Source organism: Cucumis sativus, chromosome 7 (assembly GCF_000004075.3).
Source record: "Cucumis sativus cultivar 9930 chromosome 7, Cucumber_9930_V3, whole genome shotgun sequence".
NCBI classification, from domain to species: domain Eukaryota; kingdom Viridiplantae; phylum Streptophyta; class Magnoliopsida; order Cucurbitales; family Cucurbitaceae; genus Cucumis; species Cucumis sativus.
The window spans coordinates 6,428,697-6,439,832 of NC_026661.2; the positions used below are offsets into that span (position 1 = coordinate 6,428,697).

At 39.1% G+C, this 11,136-nt stretch overlaps 1 long non-coding RNA gene across 2 annotated transcripts; it reads left to right on the plus strand.

Annotated features, from left to right (window-relative positions):
• The first annotated feature begins 355 nt into the window (after nt 1-355).
• LOC105436112 lies at nt 356-1,412 on the plus strand. Of its 2 annotated transcripts, none has more exons than XR_004217970.1 (2): nt 356-711; nt 802-1,412. It is a non-coding gene; the product is annotated as an uncharacterized LOC105436112 (long non-coding RNA). The 2 variants fall into 2 exon arrangements; XR_970028.2 differs by having other exon boundaries at nt 360-721.
• The last annotated feature ends 9,724 nt before the right edge of the window (nt 1,413-11,136 follow it).

Below are 11,136 nucleotides of genomic sequence, written 5' to 3' on the forward strand. Positions count from 1 at the left end.
TATATATTAATACCCCTCTTTCGGCCATATACACTTGTACATGATTGTTTGAATGCCAAGTACGATTGTTAGTGAATGGTTAACTAGGGTCTGTCTATGACGATGCACTTGTCTAAATCTGGCCTTTAATGTCAGGTGAAAAAAATGAAAACTGGGCTTTAATGTCATTTTTCAAAAGGCCTCTTTAATCTCGGTTTTAAACCGACATTAAACATCAAAGCCCATTTTTATTTATTTTTTATTTTGTAAAAAACATAGTTTTTTTCTCATATTTTTTATTTTTGTAAAATAGCAGTTCTCTCTCAAATACTTTACTCTTTTCTATCCGGTAGGGAAGAGAAAATACTTTAAATTTAAAATTAAAAGGTTGCCCAAAATTTCACAACTCTCTTTCCCTCTTCACATTCCCCTCTCAAATTTCAGAAACCCCCTTTTGCAAATTGCCCTAGCCACTCTCTCCTCTCGTTGCCATCTCTCCCTATCTCTCCCTATCTCTCCATCACTTTCTTTCGCTCACCATCTCTCTCTTTTGTTATCTATCAGGCCACGATCGATATGTTGCGCACTTGTACGCCGACGAAGAACCCACCTCTGTTGTCGATACCCCGACAACGCTAAACCCTAACATCTGTGGTGAAACCATGCTTTCTTCGCTAGTGCTTAGCTTTTTCTTAACGCTGAAAGTTCAACCCCAATGCCGATATGTTGTGGGTATGTTTTGGTGAGTATTTATGGTTTTCTTGGAATTTTTTTATAGCAATAAGCTTGTAACTTAAATTAGTTGATAACCATCATATTTAGGTGATAAATTTGAGTTGTTCGAAAGATTATATTATTGTCCAGCCAACAAGATGTGGAATTTAGGCGTCTTGAGCACATTTTGGGCGAGAATCCAAGCATTTTGAGTTAGTTTTGAGTACCTTTTGAGTTTTTGTACTAATTTTGATGAACTCATGATATTGGATGGTGGATTTTGATTTTAAGAAGTGATTAGGGTGCTGTTCATTGAAGTTGAGGTTATTTTTCCATTCGATAACTCACACCGCCGCAAGGTTATGTTTGGGAGGTTTGTTCTTCTTTCTCAAAACTCATTTCTTTTTGCAATATATAAATATATTTGTTCTCTGTTCATTTTCTCTATGCAGATGACATTAGAACGCATAGTAAAGGACTCTGTCGTTCATGCTATCAAGGTGATTTTACAAACTATCCAAACTTTGGAAAACATTCGAGAGTTTTGCTATGCTATGGATTTGATTATAGGTTAGGATTTAATTATACCAAGTATGAAATATCCCAATTGGGAGATGAACCGTATGATGTAGATGAAGAAGAATTGATTTCTAATTGTATGACTTTATAATTTTCTAATTAAGAGGAAGTTTAGTTCAAATTCCCATTAATCAGTAATCACTACAGCTCTCAGAAATCTTCTTTGTCGAACTAAATGAGCTTAGTTCACTATTGAATGCTGAGTTCTTTTCATAAGGTTGTTGATTTTAACAGAACTTGCATTTGAATATATATTAAACGAAAATACATTCCTTATCTGCAATGGTTCATATGTATATATTTAAAAAGTATGCCTTATTCACAATGGTTGAAAGCTTCTTCATGAAGGTTTCTATGATATATTGAGGTGTATAATTTGGTAGGGATGATGGAGATAACTGTTGTTAATGACTCCAATCAAAGGCTAGCAACTATAGTCCTTTTCTTTGACTGCCTTGAAAACATTGTTCTTTTTCTGTATAAAGAAGTTAAATACCTAGATGAAAATAAAAAGTCAATACTTGAAGTTATTGATTTTCAAGGCAGGGTAAGTAACAACACTTTCATCGCGTCATTGATTCTTTTTTATTTTTGAATTAAAATAGTTTGACTAAAGAAAATGTGGATCCTTTTTTGTTCCCTCGAGAGTTCTTGGCTAACACTTCAAATTTGGTGGGGAATGATGATGAGGTTGGATCCTCTTCCTCGAGTAGTTTCTTTTTTTGTAGGTTTATTGATCCTTCTCTATTAGTTGATTCAACTTTTTATGCTCTATATATAAAAAGACAATACTAGAAACTACCAAGCTTGGGACATAAAGTATTCATCGTGAAACCATAGCCTCATGAACCAAAATTATGTTCTGCCAATTTTTTCTTTAGCTTCATTTTGGAGTTTACTTCCAAAAGAATTTTAACCAATGCGGATCGTTATATTCTTTAATCCCTTTATTTTTCTTACTAAGCAATTTTGTTGGCCTGTTTTGCATTGTTGTATATTAAAATTTTCACTTAATTTCAACATTTTATTGGTCTTTAAGACATTTCAATGTTTTAACGCTCAGATGGATGTGATATCCTTGTAAAGCTATCCACGCATTCAAATAAAATAAACATGCACTTGACTTGATCTTGCATACGTAAGACATTTGTTTGTTTTGTGCAAAACTCATTGATTCACATATACTCGATGTTTGGCGACTTTGGTCTTGCATACGAAGTGCTTGATGAAATCTCTGTGAAAGATTTAGGTTCAATTTGACTTTTGTTACTTAGAGGCTCATTTAAAATGAGTTTTTCTTGTGAAGCTCATCGTTTGTTAGTTGCATTTATTTAGTTTGATTTTGATTAGTAGAGGACATGATTTAACTCCGTTGTTAGCAGCTTTCTGGGTTATTCATTTGACAGAAGGATTTATATATTGTCTTTTACTATTAAAACTTGTAGAATCTAGTGAGGCTATTAGATTGTTTGAGCTATGTTGGAAGCTGAGGATGAGATTAAATCAAAAGATTATAAATCAAATTTAAAAAAATAAAAAATTTGTTATTAAACACCCACAATCTTACTAATTAAAATTCAGCTTACATATTTTTTTAATTTAATAATTACATATACTTGAAATTTTATTTCCTCTCTTCTCATTCTTTTTCTTGTATTTTGTGTATCAAGGTTTAAATAGTATTTTTGTTTTATTGGAATTAATAATTAAAGTATATAACATCTTAAAAAATTGAAAACATCACAAAGATTATAAGTGCTTTATAGACTCTTGTGATTTATTCGTGATAGACCGATTTTTACAACATGGTTTATCAGAATTATAAACTTATATTTATAGACTGATATTTACAACATGGTCTATCAGAATTATAAACTTATATTTTAATATTGCTAGGTCGTGTTGAAAATTTAAGTGATATTTCGAGGTAATTTTTGGAATATTTTTTTACATTATATTTGTTAAATCGCTATTGAATCTATTAAGAGCTTTATAAATAACAACTAAACTAAAAAATTAGAGAGGATAGATAGACCAATAATAGACGTTGATAAACATTGATAAATGTTTATTGGTGTCTATCATTAACTAACAGATCGTAAAACTTTGTCATATTTGTAAATATTTTAAGCAATTTTATCATTTAAGACAATATTTTGTATAATATCAACATTAACATTATAAGAAAACTCAAATTAAGTAAGGGTGTATTTGGTTGATATTCTAAAGTGTTTAATTTTGCCAAAAAAACTATTTAAAAAAAAAATGGTAGTGTTTGACAAATTAAAATAACGCATTTTCTAAAAATTTATAAAATAATCTATTTTGGAAAAATCTTTAAAAACCAAATTCATATACAAACACTTATAAAAAAGTCTAACCAAACATTAAGTGTTTAAATTTTAAATTCGTTTCCAAAAAAATGTTTAAAAGGAAATGTATTATTGAAAAACATTTTGTAATTAATTCAATCCAAACGGACCTTAAGTTGAATTAAAAAATTGTATGAAGGTTTCTATAGCCATTAGTTATAAATTCAACATGTTTGAATGAAAAATTGGATGGGTTTGTGATGACGGCTAAGTTGTGTGTCCAACCATTATTTTCAATTTCTAATACTTTTCTCCATTGTCAGAATTGGAAAATAATGTTCCAACCATTATTTCCAATTCCTAGTACTTTTGTCCATTGCCAAAATTGGAAAATAATGTTCACAGTTTCTTGCGTTATTAAATGCAATTTCACATTTTAGAAACTCCAGCCCGAGGAGGGTCGAAGGAAACCCAGGAACTGAGGAGATGTGCAATGGGGCGTGGTGCAGAGAAGAAAGATTGGAATCATGCAGTGGCGGATTTGGAGGGCTGGAAACACAATACAACGAGTAAGGAGAGAACGAAAGTGACGAGAGAAAGGAAAGGGGAGAAGGAAAAGAGTTGAAAGGAAGGCGTACGACAGTGCTCTAATCGACCAAATTAAGCAATTTTTTTTACTTAACAACGGGTGATTTTGATAATCAAGGTATTTTTTAAAAATAAATTGAGAAAAATGGGTGAACTTGAACCTATTTAGGTAGATGGGTGATTTTTTGCTTTTATTCGAGTGATTTTTTGTTTTTATTTTTTAATTTCGCATGAAAATATAGCAAATCAAATGTTTTATTGATTATTATTGCCTAATGATATTATTTCATTATTATTACTTTTGATATTTTACAATAAATTATTTCAATAGGTTACAAAATCATTTTGATATTAAACAATGTACTTAATAAAGTTTGAAGTTAGGATTAGAGTTTAATTACAATTAACCTAAATAATTTATAATAGAATATCAAAAAGTGATATTTTTTATTTTCTCAAAATAAAATTATCATTAAAAAACCACCTGCCCCTCTAAAAAAAGTTTGGAACTTTCACCTCCCAAAGAAAGATCCAAACCAAAATAAGCAAAAAAAAATTAAAATTAAGAAAAGAAAAAAAGGAAAAATATAAAATATATTTGAGTGTGAAATCAACCCCTCTTCTCTCTTATTTGACAACATCTCACTAACTTATTCAACCAAATTAGGTAAAACACATCCATCATCCAAATTCATCATTATCAAACTTAAACATAACAAAATCAAATTTGAAAAATTAATGTTCGAGGAGTTTCCAAAAATAGCAAAAAAAAAAAATGTTGTGATAATAAAGCTCATGTTACTTACATTTTCAAAATTGCAAAACTAGCAAATTTAAAAGTAAATTATCGTCTGATTACCATCATATTTGTCAAATTTGCAATATGAAAAAAAAAAAAGGTGTTATAAGTTGTTTTCTTTTCTAATTGCTTCGTCGTATAATGCAATTTTCCTTAATGTTTTTTTAGGAAGAAAGAAGATGAAGAAACTAAGTCATCCCATCTTATGGTAATTCAAACTATCCAATTTACTCTAGAGACACGTGGCACATGTTGCATGGAGAGTGTATGGAGAGTGGATCACTTAACTAGTATTTTGTGAATTTGTGAAAAAATTATCAATCAATGGTAATGGACAAATTAAAAAAATAAAAATAAAAGAGAGAGAGAAAAATGATTTGCCTTATTTTTGTGTGAAATTAAAGAAAAAAGTAATGGGTAGAGTGTGTCTCTTTTAAGAGATACACTCTAAAAAATTTCAAAGTTTTTTTTTTTCTCTTGACAATTTTTCAATAAAAATTAGAGGTCTTAAAACAATTGAGGGGAGCTTGATGTCACGCCCCAAAAATGACCCAACAAATTTTTCGCAAATTAAGGCTCCTTAGCATTGCCCAAGAGGAGCCAACCAAGTCCCAAGCAGTCCAAAGACCCAAGGAAGAGGAACAGGTTCACGCCAAGCCTACGACACGCCAATGTACAGTAGACTGGCGTGTGCGGCCCTGTCATGACATGGGCGCGCGCGCGCGCAAGGGCGGCAGGCAGACAAGCGGACGCGCACGGCAGATGGGCGCGCGCGGCATGGACGCGCGCGCAAGGCCAGTCGGACGCGCGCGCTACACTAGCGCGCGCGCGGAATCGGACACGGAGCGCACGGAGCGCGCGGAGAAGCATCCGGGAACCTCTCGAAGGTTCCAGAAGAATCGCGAGCGGCCGGGAAGGCTCGCGAACACGCGCGAAGGCGCGCGCGCGCCAGACGCACGCAGACGCGCGCGCGCCAGACGCACGCAGACGCGCGCGCGCGCGGAAACCTCCAGAAGGCCCGCGCGCGCGCCAGACGGCCCCAGACGCCTCAAGAAGCTTCTGGACAGTGTCATGAGCGCTCGGGAATGTTCCAGATTGCTTTTGCCGACCTTGTAAGGCGGTTTAGGGCTTGTAAATAGGTTGTATACTTCTATAAATACCCCAAAGGGGTCCATTTGTAAAGACAACACAGAATCCTTGGGAATTCATCAACAAAGCTCTCTTAAGCATTTTATCAAACACCTTGTCTACAACTCTTTGCCTACTTCTTACCTACTAATTTCCTTCTTCCTTAGTTTGTTCCAACAAGTCCAATTACTCTTAGGCTTACATTGGTGCAACCCCAACACCTTTGTGCCGCACGTTGGTTTTGTGATTAAAATAACCACGTGACAGGTGGTATCAGAGCGTGTTCGTTCAAAGGGACATACTCTTGATCATTGCTATCAAGTGCACGATATCGAGAGACCAAGATTCAAGACTCTAGTTCTTGAAACGTTGTCAAAGTAACGGAACACAGTTTCTACACCCACTTAATCCCAGTTGACTTGTGAACAAGATGTCCAACGAAGAAGGCCACATTTCAGCCCAAGCTGAACAGGTTCTTGAAGGACCTATCACACGAGGTAGGAAGGACCGACGATCCCCGACCCAACGATCAAAATCTAAGGGTCCGGATGCAAGGGAGCATGTCGAAACTCGCCTTGCCAACCTTGAGCAAAGTCTCGAGGATGTCCAGCACACGGTAGAAGAGTTGGGGGATAACTACGAAGAGCTTATTCAGGAGAATGTGGAAATCTCCGCAGCAACCAAGGAGCTCGTGGCCGACCTTGAGAAAACATTCCAAAAGGATTTGAAGGAGTTGTCATCAACCGTAACCACTTTGAAGACATTTGTTGAAGGTGAGTTACGCGAACTCTATTCTAAGTATATTTCCCTAGATGCAAAGGTAGATACTCTTTGCATGGAATGTCGTTCCAAGCACTTTGGTGGAGACGGTCCATCCACCAGTACACACACCGCTGTGCAAGGCACTACTCACATAAAAGTGCCGAAACCTGACACATACAATGGGGTGAGGAATGCCACGGTCGTGGAAAACTTCCTCTTTGGCCTTGATCGATACTATGTAGCTGTCGGTGTTCGAGATGATGAGGCCAAGATAAACAATGCCCCGACATTCCTAAGGGATGCCGCACAACTTTGGTGGTGTCGAAGATACGCTGACCAAAATGGGAATGCCATCCAGACGTGGGAACAATTCAAGGCCGAGCTAAGAAAGCACTTTGTTCCCCACAATGCTGAAATGGAGTCAAGAGCCAAACTTCGAAGGCTACGACACACAGGTAACATTCTCGACTATGTGAAGGAATTTACCACTATTATGCTTGAAATTAGTGATCTACCCGAGAAGGAAGCCCTATTCCAATTTAGAGATGGATTGAAAGATTGGGCCAAGGTTGAGCTAGACCGTCGCAATGTCCAAACATTGGACGATGCTATAGCCGCAGCTGAGATGCTTATCGATTATACAACCCAATCAAAGGAGAGAAAACCTAGTCCAAGTAAACGTGAAGGCAATCACTACAAGCATAGAGACTCCGAGCAAAAGGAAAAGGGAAAGAAGGCATTCCAAAGACATGGCAAGTATCACAAAACTCAACAAGGTGAGTCGTCCAAACATTCTCCCTGTTTTGTTTGTAATGGCCCTCATCGGACAAGAGACTGTCCAAATAGAAAAGCAATGAACACACTTGTTGCTAAATTACTTGAGTCCAAGCAAGGAGATGATACACCACAGATTGGTTCCTTGCAACACATTGGAGCTCTAAAACAGGCCAATCAAACAACTAAAGGAGGCCTACTCCATGGAAATGTAAAGATAAACGGGAGAGAGGCTATTGCCATGTTTGACACCGGTGCGAGTCATAACTTCATGAACGTGAATGAGGCTAAGAGAATAGGCCTCAAGTTCACAAACGAAGAGGGGACTGTCAAGGCGGTAAACTCGGAAGCACAAGCCATCAAAGGTGTAGCAAGAGGTGTAACAGTCAAGATCGGTGATTGGCAAGGTAAGCTCGACTTCACCGTGCTACCTATGGATGACTTTGACATTGTGCTTGGCTTAGGGTTCTTCAATAAGGTAATTGCCATCATTAATTCTTCCGGAAGCACCCTAACTATAGTGGATGGTCAAATAACAACCATCCCATTGAAGAAGGGAAGGCCAGTGACCATGCTCTCAGCCATGCAATTCAAGAGAGGGGTTACCAAACACGAGTGCTATGCAGTTACTCTAAAGGAGGCACAACCAGAAGAGACTGGTCCTACCCAAACTACCGTCCCCAAAGAAGTACATGAAGTCCTTGAAGAATACAAGGACGTCATGCCCGCCAAGTTGCCGAAGAAACTTCCTCCGAGAAGGGAAGTAGATCACGAAATTGAGCTGGAACCAGGAGCCAAACCACCCGCTATGGCTCCCTATAGAATGGCCCCTCCAGAACTTGAGGAGTTAAAAAGGCAATTGAAAGAGCTCCTCGAAGCTGGCTACATTCAACCTTCGAAGGCCCCATACGGTGCACCTGTGCTCTTTCAGAAGAAGAAAGATGGGTCACTGAGACTATGTATCGATTATCGAGCCCTCAATAAGGTGACCATAAAAAATAGGTACCCCATACCACTGATCGCCGATTTATTTGATCAACTTGGTAACGCCCGATGGTTCAGTAAGATCGATCTGAGATCAGGGTACTACCAAGTAAGAATCAAGGAAGGGGACGAGCCAAAAACAACATGTGTGACCAGGTACGGTGCTTACGAATTCTTAGTAATGCCCTTCAGGTTAACTAATGCCCCGGCCACTTTCTGCACTCTCATGAACAAACTCTTCCAGCCATTCCTAGATCAGTTTGTTGTTGTGTATCTGGATGACATTGTAGTATACAGTCAGACCATGGAAGAACATGTTCAACATCTCAGACAAGTATTCCAGGTACTCCGCGACAACGAGTTATATATAAAGCTGGAAAAATGCTCATTTGCTAAACCAGAAGTGGAGTTTTTGGGACATTGGATTAGAGAAGGCAGGTTAATGATGGATCCATCAAAGGTACGTGCCATACTTGCGATCATTTTTAGGGTTCGTAAACTACTATCGTAGATTCATAAAGGGGTACTCAAATGTTGCTGCACCCCTCACCAACTTACTAAAGAAAAGCCAAACCTGGCACTGGAGTGGGGAGTGTCAGCAAGCCTTTGACAGATTGAAGGAAGCTGTCTCGAAAGAGCTCGTGATGACCTTGGCCAATCACACCAAACCATTCGAGGTCCACACCGATGCATCAGACTTTGCAATAGGGGGCGTCTTGATGCAGGAAGGCCATCCTATAGCCTATGAAAGCCGCAAACTCAATGATACGGAGCGGCGGTACACCGTGCAAGAAAAGGAGATGACTGCTATCGTCCACTGCCTACGAACGTGGAGACACTACCTATTAGGCAGTAAATTCACGGTGATGACAGACAATGTGGCAACCAGCTACTTTCAGACACAGAAGAAACTCACACCAAAGCAAGCTCGATGGCAGGACTTTCTTGCCGAGTTTGATTTCCAACTACAATACAAGCCGGGCAAGGCTAATGTAGTTGCTGATGCCTTAAGTCGAAAGGCAGAGCTTGCTGTTGTTCCTACTGCCATGATCTCAGAATCCAACAAAAGAATCAAGGAGATCTTAGCAGAAAGGAAGACAAAAGGGAGAGGAGTCCCCAGCTATAACGAATATTTAATTGCTTGGGAAGGACTACCCGAAAGCGAAGCAAGTTGGGAAAAGGAGGACACCCTATGGCAATTTCAAGATGAAATCAGGAGATTTCAAGAAAGCGCAACGGGGACGTTGCGAAATCGAGTGGGGGAGGGTGTCACGCCCCAAAAATGACCCAACAAATGTTTCGCAAATTAAGGCTCCTTAGCATTGCCCAAGAGGAGCCAACCAAGTCCCAAGCAGTCCAAAGACCCAAGGAAGAGGAACAGGTTCATGCCAAGCCTACGACACGCCAATGTACAGTAGACTGGCGCGCGCGGCCCTGTCATGACATGGGCGCGCGCGCGCGCAAGGGCGGCAGGCAGACAAGCGGACGCGCACGGCAGATGGGCGCGCGCGCAAGGCCAGTCGGACGCGCGCGCGGGAAGCGGACACGGGGCGCACGGAGCGCGCGGAGAAGCATCCGGGAACCTCTCGAAGGTTCCAGAAGAATCGCGAGCGGTCGGGAAGGCTCGCGAACACGCGCGAAGGCGCGCGCGCGCCAGACGCACGCAGACGCGCGCGCGCGGAAGCCTCCAGAAGGCCCGCGCGCGCGCCAGACGGCCCCAGACGGCCCCAGACGGCCCCAGACGCCTCCAGAAGCTTCTGGACAGTGTCATGAGCGCTCGGGAATGTTCCAGATTGCTTTTGCCGACCTTGTAAGGCGGTTTAGGGCTTGTAAATAGGTTGTATACTTCTATAAATATCCCAAAGGGGTCCATTTGTAAAGACAACACAGAATCCTTGGGAATTCATCAACAAAGCTCTCTTAAGCATTTTATCAAACACCTTGTCTACAACTCTTTGCCTACTTCTTACCTACTAATTTCCTTCTTCCTTAGTTTGTTCCAACAAGTCCAATTACTCTTAGGCTTACATTGGTGCAACCCCAACACCTTTGTGCCGCACGTTGGTTTTGTGATTAAAATAACCACGTGACATTGAGCTCCTAACCTAAAATGAAAAAAAAAATGCCTTTTAATTTTAGGGGTTGGGTTTAAGGTTTAAGGGTTTAGAGATTTGGGGTTCAGGGTGTAGGAGACAGGGGTCCGTTTGGGATTTTGGGATTTAGAAGTTTGGGGTTGAAGGTTCTCGAATAACCAATTTGTCTTAAATCAACACAAATTTACTAAGAACACTCCAAAATAAATTATAAAGAAAAAAAAAAAAACAATAATGGCTAGAAATCAAACAAACAAAATTCCAAAATATTCAAAAAGAAAAAGAAAAGAAAGGAATAGAAAAACGTGAGAAGGGGAAAGCTTGTAAGATTGAATACGGGGTTGTATATTAGATATGGGATGATGTTCAATATTAATCAAAATTAGATACCCAAAATGCATGTAATTCGAATCATAAGCAAATT